Source organism: Salmo salar, chromosome 10 (assembly GCF_965601325.2).
Source record: "Salmo salar chromosome 10, fSalSal1, whole genome shotgun sequence".
Lineage (NCBI taxonomy): Eukaryota > Metazoa > Chordata > Actinopteri > Salmoniformes > Salmonidae > Salmo > Salmo salar.
The window spans coordinates 15231169-15237619 of record NC_138300.1 but is presented as its reverse complement, the minus strand read 5'-3'; the positions used below and the strand labels follow the sequence as shown (position 1 = coordinate 15237619).

Here is a 6451-nt window from a genome sequence, read left to right as displayed (position 1 = left end):
GTTGAACGCTGAGCTGTAGTCAATGAATAGCATTCTCACATAGGTGTTCCTTTTGTCCAGGTGGGAAAGGGCAGTGTGGAGTGCAATAGAGATTGCATCATCTGTGGATCTGTTTGGGCGGTATGCAAATTGGAGTGGGTCTAGGGTTTCTGGGATAATAGTGTTGATGTCAGCCATTACCAGCCTTTCAAACCACTTCATGGCAACGGACGTGACTGCTACGGGTCTGTAGTCATTTAGGCAGGTTGCCTTCGTGTTCTTGGGAACAGGGACTATGGTGGTCTGCTTGAAGCATGTTGGTATTACAGACTCAATCAGGGACATGTTGAAAATGTCAGTGAAGACACCTGCCAGTCGGTCAGCACATGCCCGGAGCACACGTCCTGGTAATCCATCTGGCCCCGCAGCCTTGTGAATGTTAACCTGTTTAAAGGTCTTACTCACGTCGGCTACGGAGAACGTGATCACACAGTCATCCGGAACAGCTGATGCTCTCATGCATGCCTCAGTGTTGCTTGCCTCGAAGGGAGCATAGAAGTCATTTAGCTCGTCTGGTAGGCTCGTGTCACTGGGCAGCTCGCGGCTGTGCTTCCCTTTGTAGTCTGTAATAGTTTGCAAGCCCTGCCACATCTGACGAGCGTCGGAGCCGGTGTAGTATGATTCAATCTGAGCCCCGTATTGACGCTTTGCCTGTTCGATGATTCGTCGCAGGGCATAGCGGGATTTCTTGTAAGCTTCCGAGTTAGAGTCCCGCACCTTGAAAGCGGCAGCTCTACCCTTTAGCGAAGTGCGAATGTTGCCTGTAATCCATGGCTTCTGGTTGGGGTACGTACAGTCACTGTGGGGACGACGTCCTCAATGCACTTATTGATAAAGCCAGTGACTGATGTGGTGTATTCCTCAATGTCATTGGAAGAATCCCGGAACATGTTCCAGTCTGTGATAGCAACACAGTCCTGTAGTTTAGCATCTGCTTCATCTGACCGAGTCACTGGTGCTTCCTTCTTTCATTTTTGCTTGTAAGCAGGAATCAGGAGGATAGAGTTGTGGTCAGCTTTACCAAATGGAGGACGAGGGAGAGCTTTGTACGTGTCTCTGTGTGTGGAATACAGGTGATCTAGAATTTTTTTCCCTCTGGTTGCACATTTAACATGTTGATAGAGATTTGGTAGAACTGATTTAAGTTTCCCTGCATTAAAGTCTCCAGCCACTAGGAGCGCCGCCTCTGGGTGAGTGGTTTCCTGTTTGCTTATTTCCTTATACAGCTGTCTGAGTGCGGTCTTAGTGCCGGCATCTGTCTGTGATGGTACATAAACTTGCTCACCGAGTCAGCCTCAGACAACAACATTGATGTATACGCTATCTGGAACATATCCCAGTCCACGTGATTGAAGCAATCCTGAATCGTGGAATCCGATTGGTCAGACCAGCGTTAGAAGTGCTATGAAAGGCTGGTTATGGCTCACAACAACATCATCCCAGAAACACTAGACTCACTACAATTCACATACCGCCCCAACAGATCCACAGATGACGCGATCTCTATTGCACTCCACACTGCCCTTTCACACCTAGACAAAAGGAAAACCTGTGAGAGAATGCTGTTTACTCTATGTAAACTGGAAACCATATATCCTGAGGCTGTATTTACTGTAACTAATCTGAGAACAAGGCTTCCTAAATTCTATCAGCATATCGAATGCGCGACACGAGCTGGTAGCATTCTGGACCATTGTTACTCCAACTTCCACGATGCATACAAAGCCCTCCCCCGCCCTCCCTTCGGCAAATTTTGGCCATGACTCCATTTTGTTGCTCCCATCCTATAGGCAGAAACTAAAACAGGAAACGCCCGTGCACAGGTCTGTCCAACGCTGGTCTGACCAATCGGATTCCACGATTCAGGATTGTTTCAATCACGTGGACTGGGATATGTTCCAGATAGCCTCAGACAACAACATTGATGTATACGCTGACTCGGCGAGCGAGTTTATTAGCAAGTGCATTAGCGTACCCACAGTGACTATTAAAACCTTCCAGAACCAGAAACCGTGGATTGATGGCAGCATTCGAGTAAAACTGAAAGCGCGAACCACCGCTTTTAATCATGCCGAGGCGACTGGAAACATGACCGAATACAAACAGTGCAGCTATTCCCTCCGCAAAGCAATCAAACAAGTAAAGCGTCAGTATAGAGACAAAGTAGAGTCGCAATTCAACGGCTCAAACACGAGACGTATGTGGCAGGGTCTACAGTCAATCATGGATTACAAAAAGAAAACCAGCCCCGTCGCGGACATCGACGTCTTGCTCCCAGACGAATTAAAACAACTTCTTTGCTCGCTTTGAGGACAATACAGTGCCACTGACACAGCCCGCTACCAAAGCCTGTGGGCTCTCCTTCTCCATGGCCAACGTGAGTAAAACATTTAAACGTGTTAACCCTCGCAAGGCTGCCGGCCCAGACAGCATCCCTAGCCGCGTCCTCAGACCATGCACAGACCAGCTGGCTGGTATGTTCACGGACATATTCAATCAATCCCTATCACAGTCTGCTGTCCCCACATGCTTCATGATGGCCACCATTGTTCCTGTTCCCAAGAAACAGTTGAGTTATATTTACCTTTTTTACTACCGTTTTATACAACGTTTTCTGCATCAAGCTCTTATATTATTATGTGTCAGGGAAAGCGACCAGAGGAGTTTTGGGCTTTGGCGTGTCTCCCTAATACAAACTGTAATTTCTGGGGCAGCAGCACTGAGCACAGCTTATGAAGAGCGAGAAGATCTGTTCGGCGGGGGCAATTTGTTTTACATACAGGGACTTTAATGCAACCCACCACCTTCATATACTCAACTCCTGTTCTCACAGCCCGGTAGGCTCCATTAACAGTGCACACCATGCATCCTATATCAGAAACATGCATCCTATATCCCAGATGAATGACACGTGAAAAAAAAAACTTTATTGTTGCTACGGCCATTCCTTTCCCCTCTTCGCCATTGTGTTTTTTGGTGTCAAATGGCAAAACGAAGCATGAATTTCTCCGACGAGAAATCAAATCTCTTGTTTTTCAGGTTAGTGATTCTTCGGGGGGGGGGGGGGGGTGAAGACAAAACATGGTGTGCACTGTTAATGGAGCCTACTGGGCTGTGGGAACGGGAGTTGAGTATATGAAGGTGGTGGGTTGCATTAAAGTCCCTGTAGTGCTTGAGGGGCTGTAAACAGGACTGCATTGTGAGGAGGGGGGGTTGGGGGCTGGTGGGTAGGGCTGTGGCCCAGTAGTGCAGCTGGCCTGGAGACACTGAGGGGGGTATTGTGAGTGACAGATACTCACTGAGCCCAAGGGCACTTCTCATGCAGAAAGGGATGACAGCTCGGGAACTGAACACAGGGGTAGGCTAGGGCAGGAACAATGACAGAGAAGACGGGGCTGAAACCCAGAGGAATTCCAGAAATGAATTTGATGGAAGAAGAAGTGTAGATTATCTATTTGAATATGTGAAATGAAAAAGAGATTTACATAACCATTTCACCTGCACAGGCTGAAAGAGTCTAATGCAAGAGACATGCAACAATTCAGAATTGCCTCTTACAGGGTTCATACACATTTTGACAGATGGAATTTCATGACTTTGAACCCAATTTTCATTACAAACAATTGGCAGCGTCTCTAAGCAAAATTGCCGTAATGTGGTACCGACACTGGGAGGCGGCTCTCTGATCCCATGTACCATCTCCTGTCGTTGAGCAAGGCACTTAACCCCCCCAAAAAGTAGTATACCTGTTAGGCAACTATATAAAACACATGTGGCCAACCCTCAAGACTAGAGAACTACTGGGAGTGAAGGCTTTTCAACAAGTCTGCTCAAACACGTCAGAGCCAGTTTATCAAGGCCCAGTTGAGCAGCTCATTTCTAAAATGTGGTTTGTTAAGAGGGGGACTGGAATAAAAGCCTGCACCCCCATTAGCTCTCCTACCTAGAGGATGGTTGACCACCCTGGATAAAAAACCATTGCAACATTAAAACCTAATACGTTTTATGCCTTTTAAAATAATTTGCTGATTCAACATATCAAAGACCAAATGGCTATCGTAGGCAACAAATATTTTTATTGAGCTGACGCAAGTCCACAAATGTTTTTCTAGTTTACTCATATTTATCTTAGCTACCTTAGAAGTGTTTACTTTGCAGACTGACTAGCATCTATTAAGTCGCAATGTCCCATACATTGGATGTCCAAATCATCTGGAAGTACAGGGCATTTGGAAAGTATACAGACCCTTTAACTTTTTCCACATTTTGTTACGTTACAGCCTTATTCTAAAATTGATTACATTGCTATTTTTCCCTCATCAATCTACACACAATACCCCATAATGACAAAGCAAAAACATGTTTTTAGAATTTTTTGCAAATGTATTAAAAAAAAAAAATAACGAAAGATTTACATAAGTATTCAGACCTTTTACTCAGTACTTTGTTCAAGCACGTTTGGCAGTGATTACAGCCTTGAGTCTTCTTGGGTATGACGCTACAAGCTTGGCACATCTGTATTTGGGGAGTTTCTCCCATTACTCTCTGCAGATCCTCTCAAGCTCTGTCAGGTTGGATGGAGAGCGTCATGGCACAGCTATTTTCAGGTCTCTCCAGAGATGTTCGATTGGGTTCAAGTCCGGGCTCTTGCTGGGCCACTCAAGGACATTCAAAGACTTGTCCCGAAGCCACTCCTGCGTTGTCTTGGCTGTGTGCTTAGGGTCGTTGTCCTACTGAAAGGTGAACCTGTGCCCCAGTCTGAGGTCCTGAGCGCTCTGGAGCAGGTTTTCATCAAGGATCTCTCTATAATTTGCTCGGTTTCCTCCAGACGCATTCAGGCCAAAGAATTCAATCTTGGTCTCATCAGACCAGAGAATCTCATTTCTCATGGTCTGAGAGTCTTTAAGTGCCTTTTGGCAAACTCCAAGCAGGCTGGTCATGTGCCTTTTACGGAGGATTGGCTGCCATCTGGCCACCATAAAGGCCTGATTGGTGGAGTGCTGCAGATATGGTTGTCCTTCTGGAAGGTTCTCCCATCGCCACAGAGGAACTCTGGAGCTCTGTCAGAGTGACCATCGGGTTCTTGGTCACCTCCCTGACCAAGGCCTTTCTCCCCCGATTGCTGTTTGGCCAGGCGGCCAGCTCTAGAAAGAGTCATGGTGGTTCCAAAGTTCTTCCATTTAAGAATGATGGAGGCCACTGTTTTGGGGGACTTTCAATACTGCAGACAATTTGTGGTACCCTTCCCCATATCTGTGCCTCGACACAATCCCGTCTCTGAGCTCTACAGACAATTCCTTCGACCTCCTGGCTTGGTTTTTACTCTGACATGTTCTGTCAACTGTTGGACCTTATATAGACAGGTGTGTGTCTTTCCAAATAATGTCCAACTAAATTACTTTACCAGAGGTGGACTCCAATTAAGTTGTAGAAACATCTCAAGGATGAACAATGGAAACAGGATGCACCTGAGCTCAATTTCGAGTCTCATAGCAAAGGGTCTGAATATTTCAGTAAATAAGGTATCTGTTTTGTATTTTGCCAAAAAAATCTAAAAACCTCTTTTTGCTTTGTCATTATGGGTATTGTGTGTAGATTGTTGAGGATTCTTTTTATTTAATCAATTTTAGAATAAGGCAGAGTAAAGTTGAAAAAAAAGTGGAAAAGGGGAAGGGGTCTGAATACTTTCCAAATGCAGTGAATCTACAAAATAAGTTTTGAAATCACATAGCCTAATCCAAAAGAAAGGCTACATCTAATCTTTATTCCTAAAATGTATGTTCACGATTTACAAATTATTATTTTGACTCACAGCTATTGAAACGAATCCCAACTAATACAATGCCGAAGTGAATCGTACGTTTTGTCAAAAATAATTGTTTAAATGAATCATATGAATCATTTAAAAAAGTAAATCAACTTTGTATAACCGAAATACGGTTGAAATACATCTCTATCATATGTTATAGGCTAGGCCTACCTGCTGCTGCAATGTCCGACTGTCTCTCTTTCCTGGAGCAAAGGCCACTCGTCTCGCACTACAGATGTGCTAGTGTCATTCCGATCCTGGCTGATATTTTGATTTTTATCTGATTGATAAAATATTTAAAAACTGTCTCTAAATAAACTACATTGACAGAAATTATTAAATTCATTTCCATGAGTTTTCCAAAACTTTTCCAGGCCTGGAAAACACCATTTAAAAATTCCATGACTATTCCTGACCGTACGAACACTGCTCTTGGTGCAATTGAGTACAGTAACCATTTAAATAGATACGGCACCAACATTCCATCTTCATGGAATTATCTTAACACCGAATCTAGCAAGTAGTCTATTGACCAGGGAAGTAGGCAATTTGAGAACTGTTTATTTATTTTGCATTTTAGGATTAGCATTTTTGAGACCAATC

The 6451-nt window shown here is 44.5% G+C and overlaps 1 protein-coding gene across 4 annotated transcripts in view; it reads right to left on the bottom strand.

The window, feature by feature from the left end:
- Positions 1-6451, bottom strand: part of LOC106613570 (rab GTPase-activating protein 1-like) — a 171115-nt gene that overhangs the window by 95103 nt on the left and 69561 nt on the right. The window lies entirely within an intron of this gene.